The 18,034-nt window shown below is 50.6% G+C and overlaps 1 protein-coding gene across 3 annotated transcripts in view; it reads left to right on the top strand.

The window, feature by feature from the left end:
• The first annotated feature begins 210 nt into the window (after positions 1-210).
• The window catches only part of LOC128684418 (uncharacterized), a 98,165-nt gene continuing 80,341 nt past the window's right edge, over positions 211-18,034 (top strand). For all 3 annotated transcript variants that reach the window (XM_070093912.1, XM_070093901.1, XM_070093922.1), the window contains exon 1: positions 211-285. The gene's annotated coding sequence lies outside the window, so the exon portion shown is untranslated. The remainder of the gene's footprint in view (positions 286-18,034) is intronic.

Here is an 18,034-nt window from a genome sequence, read left to right as displayed (position 1 = left end):
ATCTCCAGATATACATTTTGCTCTGAGATGAGGGCGCATAATTCTCTGCTCTGTATCAGGGAATACTGACACGCTGACAGCATCCCCTTCCACACCGACAGCATCCCATAGCTATCTGCCTGAGGCTAGGGGATGCTGGACACCTTCTTAATATCCCTGAGATGAGGATGCAAGCATCACCGCATGCTCAGTTCCACCTTTTAATCTCTCTCCCTGCAGAAAAAATACACCTCTATCAGTTGGAATGAAGACGAAACTTATGCTTCAGGAAACGTCAAAGACCAGGTAGGCTACGGCTGATAAGTGGCATCTCCAAAAAAAGGGTTTGCTAAATGGGGGGGGGGGCGGGGTTATATGGGAAAAGTGTCTCTGGTTAGATGTGTGTCTGTCCATTAGTTTACAAACTCGCATCCCACCAAAGCTAAAGTTAAGCCTCCAGCCTGACAGGACATTGAGTCGTCTAGCGAGAAAAAATGAATGAATTATCAGCTCATTTTTTATATTATAGATATCGTGAGACAGTCCTAAATAACTGTTATTTATATTACTACCAGACGTCAGTAAACAAAAAACTTCATTCTTCCAAAGATCTTTTCACAAGAAATGTTGTCCGTCCTCTGGACATTCAGAATGTATCGCATAAACAGTAATTCTGAAATAAATAAATATTCTGTGGCTTCTCAGTTCAGAGATTCATACATTGTTTTAGGTGTGACTCAGAAAAGTGTCTCAGTGGGTAGCGCAGTTTGACTAAAGTAAAGTTTAACACCGTCAAGACACGAAGACACTCCAGACTTCTTAATCCTGAGTACATAATGCAGTCTGCAGCTGTGAGTAATGTAGTCTCTGAGAGACATGCTGCGTCACAGACACATAACTTGAGCAGCTCAAGAAGATGTGATGTAAATTTAATATCCTTCGCTGAAGCAGTTATCTAGGCAAGATTATTCCTACAGTCCAACTTTATCAAGAGGAACATGTGTACGACACAGGAGGTTCTCCAGCTCTCTCTCGGTTGTACAGGAGACCATCTTGTACTTGTGGTCCATCCTGTACTTGTGGTCCATCTTGTACTTGTGGTCCATCTTGTACTGTGGTCCATCTTGTACTTGTGGTCCATCTTGTACTTGTGAACCATCACGTCCGTGGTTCATCTTGTGCTTAAAGATGGTACCCAACATCAATCTCGAAGCTGCCTGTTGTGATCTGTAATCAGTGGAAATTTACCTTCTTTCACCTTCCCACAGGGTTAACTTGGCAAGTGCAACTCCTCCACTGTGCTAACATCTGTCACCCTCAGCTACAGTTCAGGACATACTTTACTGGAAATGTTTTACCATCACTGGCTTCTCTAGTTCTAATATAGAGAAAACTAAGAAGCGAGTTTATATAGTGGCAGTAGTCAGGAGGAGAGCCCCGGGGATGGTAGCACATCTTGTCGGTATCACCATACCATTTCTTAACTAAAAACTATTTCCTCAGTTCAAAGGACCAGTTGCATGAGAATATGTCTGTACTACACAGACAAGAAGATCAGAAACCGCATCCAATCATGGCAGGAAACCGTCACAACACAAAGTTTAATTCTCTACTCGGGAAATCCATCTGATCACTCTCACCAAATAATAGTGAGCAGTCCTATAACAGACATGAAAATGGAGGATGGGCAGTACAGTGAGTGATAACAAACACTCACAGAACGAGGACTCTACCACCTCGTAACTCTACTTCTGTACCACGTCGTAACACTCTACTTCTGTACCACGTCGTAACACTCTACTTCTGTACCACGTCGTAACACTCTACTTCTGTACCACGTCGTAACACTCTACTTCTGTACCACGTCGTAACATTCTACTTCTGTACCACGTCGTAACACTCTACTTCTGTACCACGTCGTAACACTCTACTTCTGTACCACGTCGTAACATTCTACTTCTGTACCACGTCGTAACACTCTACTTCTGTAGGCTGCTTGCCACTAATGTGAGTCAAAGTTGACAGCTGTAGTGATTCTGATGCTACAACTTGAACCATAAGTTCAACTTGTTCAGGCATAAGTTTAACTTGTTCACTAGTGAGTCTGATGTTCCAACTTCAGCAAGAGTTTGTCAAGATTCACTTTACTAAGGCTGCTAGAAGTGCTACACTAGCAGTGTGCGAAACATAGTAGACAATGGGAACTTCGGATGAATCTTCCCTGCTGGACACATCTTTCTCTAACATATAAAACTGTTGAACTATAGCTCACGGTCAGTTTAACTAAATTTTTCATATCCTTTCAAAAACTGATGGTTATATCTGGGTACATGTGGAAGAAGAGTCAGGTGAGTGGTTAACATCCCACCTGGAGTATACCTGGAGAGGTATACTCCAGGGGAACATAACCACAACTTTGTATTAAGAGGCGTCTGACTCTCCCTGGTTCCTAACATCATATTTATTTTTCCAGTATAATCTACCGTGTCCATAATTAATCTCACATTTGCTGTGTCTGCTTCGTAAGGTGAAGTCCAGGATGTTTCCTTAGTTCCCGACCGTCAGCAAAAATTTGTTAAGTTATACCATGAATTAAAGAAAGATCCTGGACTTCACCTTACGAAACAAAGTAAATATGATACTAATTATAGAAAACGTAGATTATAGGGGTTAAAATAATATATTATTAGATAACAGGGAACCTGACGTGCCCCAAAATGGTTTTGAAAACTGATAAGACACTAGTACAACATTTGAGATTCTACATTCTTCAGTTCAATACTGAACACATCGACTCCAGGCTGAGAGACTCATTACTTCGAATTCCTTCTCGTCTTCCACCGTTCTCAGTACTGGACTGAAGAAGCCTCTGAACAACGCCTCCCACTGAGTGTCACTTATTCTCCCGGCAAAAGACACAGTCGTATCATCGCCACTGTATAGAAGAAACAAGCAAGTTAACTCAGAAAGTTAATTTCGTTAATGCAAAATGCCCAGAATTATATTTACGTCAAGTGCTGAGGAAAGATCCCAGAAGATTATCATATAACTGTCTAAGTCTAAGAAACAGGAGATGCAAAATCATCGTTCTCAACCAATGTTTGGGGTACGGTAGCTCATCTGTGTAGCTGTGTCATCACCTGTGCTACAGTGCGTAGCTACTGCATGATCAAGACTCTTCAACATATTCCAACTTTATTCTCTGTGACAGACGAGGCTCTGGAACCACCTGTGAGGCTGAGAGTCTACCATCTGCTCTGTTGAGATGCGAGTTTGTAACAACTGGGGCTGTCAGGGATACGTCTGTCCTCAGGTGGGGAAGTGTTCACCCACAGGTTCACTAAATGGCTGGCAATGGCGTGTCTACCCACAGGTTCACTAAATGGCTGGCAATGGCGTGTCTACCCACAGGTTCACTAAATGGCTGGTTCATTTAAGAGAGCTTTGATATTTGTCATAGTCTTTTGCTCAGTATATGTAGCGATGCTCTCCCATTCCTCGGATCAAGCAAGACTGCCAACCATTCTCCACGCCCTTTATCACCTGATGGAGTGTGGTATACTGGACACCAAACTGATGGAGTGTTGCATACTGGACACCCAACTGATGGAGTGTGGTATACTGGACACCCACCTGATGGAGTGTTGCATACTGGACACCCAACTGATGGAGTGTGGTATACTGGACACCCACCTGATGGAGTGTTGCATACTGGACACCCAACTGATGGAGTGTGGTATACTGGACACCCACCTGATGGAGTGCGGTATACTGGACACACACCTGATGGAGTGTGGTATACTGGACACCCACCTGATGGAGTGTATTATACAGGACACACACCTCATGGAGTGTGGTATACTGGACACCCAACTGATGGAGTGTGGTATACTGGACACCCAACTGATGGAGTGAGGTATACTGGACACCTACCTCATGGAGTGTGGTATACTGGACACCCAACTGATGGAGTGTGGTATACTGGACACCCAACTGATGGAGTGTGGTATACTGGGCACCCAACTGATGGAGTGTGGTATACTGGACACCCACCTGACGGAGTGTGGTATACTGGACACGCACCTGATGGAGTGTGGTATATTGGACACCCACCTGATGGAGTGTGGTATACTGGACGCCCTCCTGATGGAGTGAGGTATACTGGACACCCACCTGATGGAGTGTGGTATACAGGGCAGCCACCTGATGGAGTGTATTATACAGGACACACACCTCATGGAGTGTGGTATACTGGACACCCAACTGATGGAGTGTGGTATACAGGACACCCAACTGATGGAGTGAGGTATACTGGACACCTACCTCATGGAGTGTGGTATACTGGACACCCAACTGATGGAGTGTGGTATACTGGACACCCAACTGATGGAGTGTGGTATACTGGGCACCCAACTGATGGAGTGTGGTATACTGGACACCCACCTGACGGAGTGTGGTATACTGGACACGCACCTGATGGAGTGTGGTATATTGGACACCCACCTGATGGAGTGTGGTATACTGGACGCCCTCCTGATGGAGTGAGGTATACTGGACACCCACCTGATGGAGTGTGGTATACAGGGCAGCCACCTGATGGAGTGTGGTATACTGGATACCCACATGATGGAGTGTGGTATACTGGACACCCACCTGACGGAGTGTTGAATACTGGACACCCACCTCATGGAGTGTGGTATACTGAACACCCACCTGACGGAGTGTGGTATACTGGACACCCACCTCATGGAGCGTGGTATTCTGGACACCCACCTGATGGAGTGTGGTATACTGGACACCAAGCTGACGGAGTATTGTATACTGGACACCCACCTGATGGAGTGTGGTATACTGGACACCCACCTGATGGAGTGTGCTATACTGAACGCCCACCTGATGGAGTGCTGTATACTGGACACCCACCTGATGGAGTGTGGTATACTGGACACCCTCCTGATGGAGTGCTGTATACTGAACACCCACCTAATGGAGTGTGGCATACTGGACACCCACCTGATGGAGAGTGGTATACTGGACACCCACCTGATGGAGTGTGGTACACTGGACACCCACCTCACGGAGTGTAGTATACTGGACACCCATCTGATGGAGTGTGGTATACAAGGCACACACCTGATGGAGTGTGGTATACAGGACACACAGCTGATGGAGAGTGGAATACTAGACACCCACCTGATGGAGTGTGGTATACTGGACGCCCACCTGATGGAGTGTGGTATACTGGTCACCCGCCTGATGGAGTGCGGTATACTGGACACCCACTTGATGGAGTGTGGTATACTGTGCACCCTCCTGATGGAGTGTGGTATACTGGGCACCCACCGGATGGAGTGTGGTATACTTGACACCCACCTGATGGAGTGTGGTATACTGGACACCCACCTGATGGAGTGTGGTATACTGTGCACCCTCATGATGGAGTGTGGCATACTGGACACTCACCTGATTGAGTGTGGTATACTGGACACCTACCTGACTGAGTGTGGTATACTGGACACCCACCTGACGGAGTTTGGTATACTGGACACCCACCTGATGGAGTGTGGTATACTGGACACCCAACTGATGGAGTGAGGTATACTGGACACCCATCTGTTGGAGTGTGGTATACTGCATACCTACCTGACGGAGTGTGGTATACTGGCCACCCACCTGATGGAGTGTGGTATACTGGACACCCACCTGATGGAGTGTGGTATACTAGACACCCACCTGATGGAGTGACATATACTGTACACCCACCTGACGGAGTGTGGTATACTGGACACCTGCAAGATGGAGTGTGGAATACTGGACACCAACCTGATGGAATGTAGTATACTGGACACCCACCTGATGGAGTGTGGTATACTGGACACCCACCTGATGGAGTGTGGTATAGTGGACACCCTCCTAATGGAGTGTGGTATACTGGACACCCACCTGATGGAGTGTGGTATACTGGACACCCACCTGATGGAGTGTGGTATACTGGACACCCACATGATGGAGTGTGGTATACTGGACACCCACCTGACGGAGTGTTGTATACTGGACACCCACCTGATGGAGTGTGGTATACTGGACACCCACCTGATGGAGTGTGGTATAGTGGACACCCTCCTAATGGAGTGTGGTATACTGGACACCCACCTGACTGTTGTATACTGGACACCCACCTGATGGAGTGTGGTATACTGGACACCCACATGATGATGTGATACTGTGATGGAGTGTATACTGGATGGAGTGTGGTATACTGGACCCACCTGATGGAGTGTTGTATACTGGACACCCACCTGATGGAGTGTGGTATACTGGACACCCACCTGATGGGGTGTGGTATACTGGTCACCCACCTGATGGAGTGTGGTATACTGGACACCCACCTGATGGAGTGTGGTATACTGCACACCCACCTGATGAGTGTGGTATACTGGACACCCACCTGATGGAGTGTGGTATACTGGACACCCACCTGATGAGTGTGGTATACTGGACACCCACCTGATGGAGTGTGGTATACTGGACACCCACCTGATGGAGTGTTGTATACTGGACACCCACCTGATGGAGTGTGGTATACTGGACACCCACCTGATGGAGTGTGGTATACTGAACTCCCACCTGATGGAGTGTTGTATACTGGACACCCACCTGATGGAGTGTGGTATGCTGGACACCCTTCAGATGGAGTGCGGTATACTGGACACCCACCTAATGGAGTGTGGCATACTGGACACCCACCTGATGGAGTGTAGTATACTGGACACCCACCTGATGGAGTGTGGTATACTGGACATCTACAAGATGGAGTGTTGTGTACTGGACACCCACCTGATGGAGTGTGGTATACTGGATACCCACCTGATGGAGTGTGGTATACTGGACACCCACCTGATGGAGAGTGGTATACTGGACACCCACCTGATCGAGTGTGGTATACTGGACACCCACCTGATGGAGTGTGGTATACTGTGCAACCACTTGATGGAGTGTGGTATACTGGACACCCACCTGATGGAGTGTGGTATACTGGGCAACCACTTCATGGAGTGTGGTATACTGGACACCCACCTGATGGAGTGTGGTATACTGTGCACCCTCCTGATGGAGTGTGGTATACTGGACACCCACCTGACGGAGTGTTGTATACTGGTCACCCACCTGATGGAGTGTGGTATACTGGACACCCACCTGATGGAGTGTGGTATACTGGACACCCACCTGATGGAGTGTGGTATACTGGACACCCACCTGATGGAGTGTGGTATACTAGACACTCACCTGATAGAGTGTGGTATACTGGACACCCACCTGATGGAGTGTGGTATACTGGACACCCACCTGATGGAGTGTGGTTTACTGGACACCCACCTGATGGAGTGTGGTATACTGGACACCCACCTGATGGAGTGTGGTTTACTGGACACCCACCTGATGGAGTGTGGTATACTGGACACCCACCTGATAGAGTGTGGTATACTGGACACCCACCTGATGGAGTGTGGTATACTGGACACCCACCTGATGGAGTGTGGTATACTGGACACCCACCTGATGGAGTGTGGTATACTGGACACCCACCTGATGGAGTGTGGTTTACTGGACACCCACCTGATGGAGTGTGGTATACTGGACACGCACCAAAGGTACAAGTACACTGGACATGTCCCCATTGTAGAACAACGCTGGACATGTATCTAGGGCAATACAACACTGGACATGCCACCAATGACATAGGGGACACGTACCTCCACTGGACATGCCACCAGTGACACAGGAGGCACGTACCACCACTGGACATGCCACCAATGACACAGGGGATACGTACCACCACTGGACGTGCCACCAGTGACAAAGGTGACACATAACACAACTGGATATGCCACCAGTGACACAGGGGACACGTACCACCACTGGACATGCCACCAGTGACATAGGGGACACGTACCTCCACTGGACATGCCACCCATGACACAGGGGACACGTACTGCCACTGGACATGCCACCAGTGACTCAGGGGACACGTACCGCCTCTGGACGTTCCACCAGTGACCCAGCGGACACGTACCACCACTGGACATGCCACCAGTGACATAGGGGACACGTACCTCCACTGGACATGCCACCCATGACACAGGGGACACGTACTGCCACTGGACATGCCATCAGTGACTCAGGGGACACGTACCGCCTCTGGACGTGCCACCAGTGACCCAGCGGACACGTACCACCACTAAACATGCCACCAGTGACACAGGGGACACGTACCTCCACTGGACATGCCACCAATGACACAGGGGACACGTACTGTCACTTGACATGCCACCAGTGACACAGGGGACACGTTCCGCCACTGGACATGCCATCAGTGACATAGGGGACACGTACCACTACTGGACATGCCACCAATGACACAGGGGACACGTACTGCCACTGGACATGTCACCAGTGACATAGGGACGCGTATCTCCACTGGAAATGCCACCAGTGGCACAGGGGACACGTACCACCACTGGACATGTCACCAGTGACACAGGGGACACGTACTGCCACTGGACATGCCACCAGTGACAAAGGGGACACGTACCACCACTGGACATGCCATCAGTGACACATGGGACACGTACCACCACTGGACATGCCACCAGTGACATAGGGGACACGTACAACCACTGAACATACCACCAGTGACACAAGGGACACGTACTGCCACTGGACATGTCACCAGTGACACAGGGGACACGTACATCCACTGGACATGCCACCACTGACACAGGGGACACGTACCACCACTGGACATGCCTCCAGGGACACAGGGGACACGTACTTCCATTGGACATGCCTCCATTGACACAGGGGACACGTACCACCACTGGACATGCCACCATTGACACAGGGGACACGTAGCACCACTAGACATGCCACCAGTGACACAGGGGACACGTACCACCACTGGACATGCCACCATTGACACTGGGCACACGTAGCACCACTAGACATGCCACCATTGACACTGGGGACACGTAGCACCACTAAACATGCCACCAGTGACACATGGGACACGTACCACCACTGGGCATGCCACCAGTGACACAGGGGACACGTACCGCCACTGGACATGCCACCAGTGACACAGAGGACACGTACCACCACCGGGCATGCCACCAGTGACACAGCGGACACGTACCACCACTGGACATGCCACCATTGACACAGGGGACACGTAACACCACTAGACATGCCACCAGTGACACAGGGGACACGTACCAACACTGGAAATGCCACCATTGACACTGGGCACACGTAGCACCACTAAACATGCCACCAGTGACACATGGGACACCTACCACCACTGGGCATGCCACCAGTGACACAGGGGACACGTACTGCCACTGGACATGCCACCAGTGACCAGGGGACACCTACCACCACTGGACATGCCACCAGTGACACAGGGGACACGTACCACCACTGGACATGCCCCCAGTGACACAGGGGACACGTACCACCACTGGACATGCCACCAGTGACACAGGGGACACGTACCACCACTGGACATGCCACCAGTGACATAGGGGACACGTACCTCCACTGGACATGCCACCCATGACACAGGGGACACGTACTGCCACTGGACATGCCACCAGTGACTCAGGGGACACGTACCGCCTCTGGACGTGCCACCAGTGACCCAGCGGACACGTACCACCACTAAACATGCCACCAGTGACACAGGGGACACGTACCTCCACTGGACATGCCACCAATGACACAGGGGACACGTACTGCCACTTGACATGCCACCAGTGACACAGGGGACACGTTCCGCCACTGGACATGCCATCAGTGACATAGGGGACACGTACCACTACTGGACATGCCACCAATGACACAGGGGACACGTACTGCCACTGGACATGTCACCAGTGACATAGGGACGCGTATCTCCACTGGAAATGCCACCAGTGGCACAGGGGACACGTACCACCACTGGACATGTCACCAGTGACACAGGGGACACGTACTGCCACTGGACATGCCACCAGTGACAAAGGGGACACGTACCACCACTGGACATGCCATCAGTGACACATGGGACACGTACCACCACAGGACATGCCACCAGTGACATAGGGGACACGTACAACCACTGAACATACCACCAGTGACACAGGGGACACGTACTGCCACTGGACATGTCACCAGTGACACAGGGGACACGTACATCCACTGGACATGCCACCACTGACACAGGGGACACGTACCACCACTGGACATGCCTCCAGGGACACAGGGGACACGTACTTCCATTGGACATGCCTCCATTGACACAGGGGACACGTACCACCACTGGACATGCCACCATTGACACAGGGGACACGTAGCACCACTAGACATGCCACCAGTGACACAGGGGACACGTACCACCACTGGACATGCCACCATTGACTCTGGGCACACGTAGCACCACTAGACATGCCACCATTGACACTGGGGATACGTAGCACCACTAAACATGCCACCAGTGACACATGGGACACGTACCACCACTGGGCATGCCACCAGTGACACAGGGGACACGTACCGCCACTGGACATGCCACCAGTGACACAGAGGACACGTACCACCACCGGGCATGCCACCAGTGACACAGCGGACACGTACCACCACTGGACATGCCACCATTGACACAGGGGACATGTAACACCACTAGACATGCCACCAGTGACACAGGGGACACGTACCACCACTGGACATGCCACCATTGACACTGGGCACACGTAGCACCACTAAACATGCCACCAGTGACACATGGGAAACCTACCACCACTGGGCATGCCACCAGTGACACAGGGGACACGTACTGCCACTGGACATTCCACCAGTGACCAGGGGACACCTACCACCACTGGACATGCCACCAGTGACACAGGGGACGCGTACCACCACTGGACATGCCCCCAGTGACACAGGGGACACGTACCACCACTGGACATGCAACCAGTGACACAGGGGACACGTACCACCACTGGACATGCCACCAGTGACACAGGGGACATGTACCACCACTGGACATGCCACCAGTGACACAGGGGACACGTACCACCTCTGGACATGCCACCAGTGACACAGGGGACATGAACCACCACTGGACATGCCACCAGTGACATAGGGGACACGTACCACCACTGGACATGCCACCAGTGACACAGGGGACACGTACTGCCACTGGACATGCCACCAGTGACACAGGGGACACGTACCACCACTGGACAAGCCACCAGTGACACAGGGGACACGTACCACCACTGGACAAGCCACCATTGACACAGGGGACACGTACCACCACTGGACATGCCACCAGTGACACAGGGGACACGTACCACCACTGGACATGCCGCCAGTGACACAGGGGACACGTACCACCACTGAACATGCCGCCAGTGACACAGGGGACACGTACCACCACTGGACATGCCACCAGTGACACAGGGAACACGTACCACCACTGGACATGCCATCAGTGACACAGGGGACACGTACCACCACTGAACATGCTACCAGTGACACAGGGGACACCTACTACCACAGGACATGCCACTAGTGACACAGGGGACACGTACCACCACTGAACATGCTACCAGTGACACAGGGGACACCTACCACCACAGGACATGCCACTAGTGACACAGGGGACACGTACCACCACTGAACATGCCACCAGTGACACAGGGGACACATAGCACCACTGGACATGCCACCAGTGACACAGGGGACACGTACCACCACTGGCCATGCCGCCAGTGACACAGGGGACACGTACCACCACTGGACATGCCTCCAGTGACACAGGGGACACGTACCACCACTGGACATGCCGCCAGTGACACAGGGGACACGTACCACCACTGGACATGCCACCAGTGACACAAGGAACACGTACCACCACTGGACATGCCGCCAGTTACACAGGGGACACGTACCACCACTGAACATCCCACCAGTGACACAGGGGACACGTACCACCACTGGACATGCCACCAGTGACACAGGGGACACGTACCACCACTGAACATGCCGCCAGTGACACAGGGGACACGTACCACCTCTGGACATGCCACCAGTGACACAGGGGACACGTACCACCACTGAACATGCCGCCAGTGACACAGGGGACACGTACCACCACTGAACATGCCACCAGTGACACAGGGGACACGTACCACCACTGAACATGCCAACAGTGAGACAGGGGACACGTACCACCACTGGACATGCCGCCAGTGACACAGGGGACACGTACCACCACTGGACATGCCGCCAGTGACACAGGGGACACGTACCACCACTGGACATGCCGCCAGTGACACAGGGGACATGTACCACCACTGAACATGCCCCCAGTGACACAGGGGACACGTACCACCACTGGACATGCCGCCAGTGACACAGGGGACACGTACCACCACTGGACATGCCGCCAGTGACACAGGGGACATGTACCACCACTGAACATGCCGCCAGTGACACAGGGGACACGTACCACCACTGGACATGCCACCAGTGACACAGGGGACATGTACCACCACTGAACATGCCGCCAGTGACACAGGGGACACGTACCACCACTGGACATGCCACCAGTGACACAGGGGACACGTACCACCACTGGACATGCCGCCAGTGACACAGGGGACACGTACCACCACTGGACATGCCACCAGTGACACAGGGGACACGTACCATCACTGGACATGCCGCCAGTGACACAGGGGACACGTACCACCACTGGACATGCCACCAGTGACACAGGGGACACGTACCACCACTGGACATGCCACCAGTGACACAGGGGACACGTACCACCACTCGACATGCCGCCAGTGACACAGGGGACACGTACCACCACTCGACATGCCGCCAGTGACACAGGGGACACGTACCACCACTCGACATGCCGCCAGTGACACAGGGGACACGTACCACCACTCGACATGCCGCCAGTGACACAGGGGACACGTACCACCACTGAACATGCCACCAGTGACACAGGGGACACGTACCACCACTGAACATCCCACCAGTGACACAGGGGACACGTACCACCACTGGACATGCCGCCAGTGACACAGGGGACACGTACCACCACTGGACATGCCGCCAGTGACACAGGGGACACGTACCACCACTGGACATGCCGCCAGTGACACAGGGGACACGTACCACCACTGAACATGCCTCCAGTGACACAGGGGACACGTACCACCACTGGACATGCCGCCAGTGACACAGGGGACACGTACCACCACTGGACATGCCACCAGTGACACAGGGGACACGTACCACCACTGGACATGCCGCCAGTGACACAGGGGACACGTACCACCACTGGACATGCCACCAGTGACACAGGGGACACGTACCACCACTGGACATGCCACCAGTGACACAGGGGACACGTACCACCACTGGACATGCCACCAGTGACACAGGGGATACGTACCATCAATGTCAACAATCTTTGTATCAAGGTAAGGCCAAACTTGACAGTATTTCTGGCTTCATAAATTAATTTTTAAATTCCTCACTCAAAATTCTACTAAATGAGCATTTTTTTAATTTTTGGTTTGATTAGCATGCTTCTTCTTATTTTGGTGAGGGGCTCTTGTTTCAAGGAACTGGAGCTACTTTCACACAGATATAAGGTGATAATTAACAGATCATCCAGTGTTGTAGTGCACTTACAGTTCTTAATGGAGTGTATCTTGATGCTGGGGTAGGTTTCTTGTTCCCAGGAGCTGGAGCCATCCCCTCTCCTTACTTGGATCATATCTGATCACCAAGTGGTTGTTGGTATAACTTGTAGACCAGGTTATATTTGTGGTATACTAAATTATAGTGTTGAGCTATTGATTTACTGACTGTGTTGAGGCTGTTTCACACACACACACACACACACACACACACACACACACACACACACACACACACACACACACACACACACACACACACACACACACAGGATCTGCTGTTAGGCACTAGGTGAGTACAGGATCTGCTGTTAGGCACTTGAATAGATGTAGCACGCACACACGCATACACACACACACACACATGCACACACACACACACACACACACACACACACACACACACACACACACACACACACTAGGTGAGTACAGGATCTGCTGTTAGGCACTTGAATAGATGTAGCACGCACACACACATACACACAAACATGCAAACATACACACATACACACACACACACACACACACACACACACACACACACACACACACACACACACACACACACACACACACACACTAGGTGAGTACAGGATCTGCTGTTAGGCACTTGAATAGATGTAGCACGCACACACACATACACACACACACACACATGCACACACACACACACACACACACAGGAGCTAGAACTCGACCCCTGCAACCACAAATAGGTGAGTACAAATAGGTGAGTACACACACACACACACACACACACTAGGTGAGTACATGATCTACTGTTAGGCACTTGAATAGCTGTAGCACGCACACACACATACACACACACACACACATGTACACACACACACACACACATGTACACACACACACACACATGTACACACACACACACACAGGCCACTGAGCTCAAGTACAGTAGCTAGTGAAACTGAAGAAATGAAAGCTGCAATGGAGGAAATCAAATTGAATGAGGGGATACACAGGGATATGCAGTGGGAGAATGACAGGGAGAGGTCAGTCTTTGTGTATGGGCTCCAGGAAGTTGAAGGGGAAACATATGAAGCAAGAAAACAAGGGAAAAAAAAAAGCAATTGAAAGCATCATGAAAAAAAAAAGAACCCGGCCAGTGAAAGTGACCTCAAGGCAGAATCGACTCGGAACAGGATACTGCAGGAGAAAGCACGATTAAGGGACATGCCGGCATACAGGAAGGTGTATCTCGACCACGACAGAACACAAGCAGAAAGGCAGAAACAGAGAGAGATGGTACAAAGGCGAAAGGAGGAAAGAGAGAGGATGGAGAAGACAGACAGGAGATCCCAGACACAGGAAGAAGATCAAATACAACCTCCCTCACAGCTTCCTATAGAAGCCTCCCAACCAGGTCAACCCCAGTGCAGCCAAACACTCTAAACCAAAACACCCATGACACATCCAATGCCCCCACCCACTACATTACAAACTCCACCCCCACAGCAACCACCCATAGTTCCTTATCAGGTCTCCCACTTCCCTAACCCCAATTCACCTCCCAGACCACGGTCTTAGAAAAGAAGTTGAAGGTGTGGTATACAAATGCAGATGGAATAACAAATAAGTATGAGGAGTGGCACGAAAGAATCAAGGAGACATCCCCAGACATAATAGCACTCACAGAAACAAAACTCACCAGAATAATAACAGATTCAGTCTTTCCACCCGGATATCAAATCCTCAGGAAAGACAGAGGGAGGAGAGGGGGAGGAGGAGTTGCACTGCTCATTAAAAACCAGTGGGGCTTTGAGAAAATGCATGGCACGGGTGAAAGGGACTACTTAGTAGGAACAATCCAGTCTGAGGGACATAAGGTGATAATTGCAGTAATGTACAACCCACCACAGAATTGCAGGAGACCAAGAGAAGAATACGATGAGAGCAACGGAGCCATGGTCGACACACTAGCCGAGGTGGCCAGGAGAGCACACATGGGGGGAGCAAAGTTACTAGTTATGGGTGATTTCAATCACATGGAGATTGACTGGGAAAACCTGGAGCCCCATCGGGGTCCCGAAACATGGAGAGCCAAGATGATGGATGTGGTACTGGAAAACCTCATGCATCAACATGTTAGAGACACTACCAGAGAGAGAGGAGAGGATGAACCAGCAAGACTAGACCTTGTATTCACCTTGAGTAGTTCAGACATCGAGGATATCTTGTATGAAAGGCCCCTGGGAGCTAGTGATCATGTGGTTCTGTGCTTCGACTACATAGTTGAGCTCCAAGTGGAGAGAGTAGCAGGAATAGGGTGGGAAAAAAACAAACTACAAAAGGGGAACTACTCAGGCATGAGGAACTTCCTTCAAAACATTCAGTGGGAGAGGGAACTGACAGGAAAACCAGTACAAGAAATGATGGACTATGTGGCAACAAAATGCAAGGAGGCAGAGGAGAGGTTTGTTCTCAAGGGAAACAGAAATAATGGGAAGAACAGAACGAGTCCTTGGTTCACCCAAAGGTGTAGGGAGGCAAAAACTAGGTGTACTAGAGAATGGAAAAGGTACAGAAGACAGAGAACTCAGGAAAATAAAGAGATTAGCCGAAGAGCCAGAAACGAATATGCACAGATGAGAAGGGAGGCTCAGCGACAATATGAAAATGACAGCATCGAAAGTCAAGACTGACCCGAAGCTGTTGTACAGCCACATCAGGAGGAAAACAACAGTCAAGGACCAGGTAATCAGACTGAGGAAGGGTGATGGGGAATTCACAAGAAACGACCGAGAGGTATGTGAGGAGCTCAACACGAGATTTAAAGAAGTATTTACAGTGGAAACCAGTAGGACTCCAGGAAATCAGAACAGGGGGGTACACCAGCAAGTGCTGGATGAGGTACATATAACCAAGGAGGAAGTGAAGAAGCTGCTATGCGAACTTGACACCTCAAAGGCGGTGGGACCAGACAACATCTCTCCGTGGGTCCTTAAAGAGGGAGCAGAGATATTGTGTGTGCCATTAACAAAGATCTTCAACACATCATTTGAAACTGGGCAACTCCCTGAGGTATGAAAGATGGCAAATGTAGTCCCAATTTTTAAAAAGGAAGACAGACATGAGGCACTAAACTACAGACCTGTATCACTAACGTGTATAGTATGCAAGGTCATGAAGAAGATCATCAGGAGGAGAGTGGTGGAGCACCTGGAAAGAAACAAGTGTATAATTGACAACCAGCACGGTTTCAGGGAAGGAAAATCCTGTGTCACAAACCTACTAGAGTTTTATGGCAAGGTGACAGAAGTAAGACAAGAGAGAGAGGGGTGGATCGACTGCATTTTTTTGGACTGCAAGAATGCCTTCGACACAGTCCCTCACAAGAGGTTACTGAAAAAGCTAGAGGATCAGGCACACATAACAGGAAAGGCACTGCAATGGATAAGAGAATACCTTACAGGGAGGCAACAACGAGTCATGGTACGTGATGAGGTGTCAAAATGGGCGCCTGTGACAAGCGGGGTTCCACAGGGGTCAGTCCTAGGACCTGTGCTGTTCTTGGTATATGTGAATGACATAACGGAAGGGATAGACTCAGAAGTGTCATTGTTTGCGGACGATGTGAAGTTAATGAGAAGAATCAAATCGTATGAGGATCAGGCAGGACTACAAAGAGACCTGGACAGGCTACAAGCCTGGTCCAGCAACTGGCTCCTTGAGTTTAACCCCGCCAAATGCAAAGTCATGAAGATTGGGGAAGGGCAAAGAAGACCACAGACACAATATAGTTTAGATGGCCAAAGTCTGCAAACCTCACTCAAGGAAAAAGATCTGGGGGTGAGTATAACATCGAGCATATCTCCTGAGGCGCACATCAATCAGATAACTGCTGCAGCATACGGCCGCCTGGCAAACCTACGGATAGCGTTCCGATACCTCAGTAAGGAGTCGTTCAAGACTCTGTATACCATTTACGTCAGGCCCACACTGGAGTATGCAGCACCAGTTTGGAATCCACACCTAGTCAAGCACGTCAAGAAATTAGAGAAAGTGCAAAGGTTTGCAACAAGACTAGTCCCAGAGCTACGGGGATTGTCCTACGAAGAAAGGTTGAGGGAAATCGGCCTGACGACACCGGAGGCCAGGAGGGTCAGGGGAGACATGATAACGACATATAAAATACTGCACGGAATAGACGAGGTGGACAAAGACGGGATGTTCCAGAGATGGAACACAGACACAAGAGGTCACAATTGGAAGTTGAAGACTCAGATGAATCAAAGGGATGTTAGGAAGTATTTCTTCAGTCATAGAGT

The sequence above is a fragment of the Cherax quadricarinatus genome, chromosome 4 (assembly GCF_038502225.1).
Source record: "Cherax quadricarinatus isolate ZL_2023a chromosome 4, ASM3850222v1, whole genome shotgun sequence".
Classification (NCBI taxonomy): Eukaryota; Metazoa; Arthropoda; class Malacostraca; order Decapoda; family Parastacidae; genus Cherax; species Cherax quadricarinatus.
Note: the sequence above shows the minus strand (reverse complement) of the source record. Positions and strands in the feature narration are given on the sequence as shown.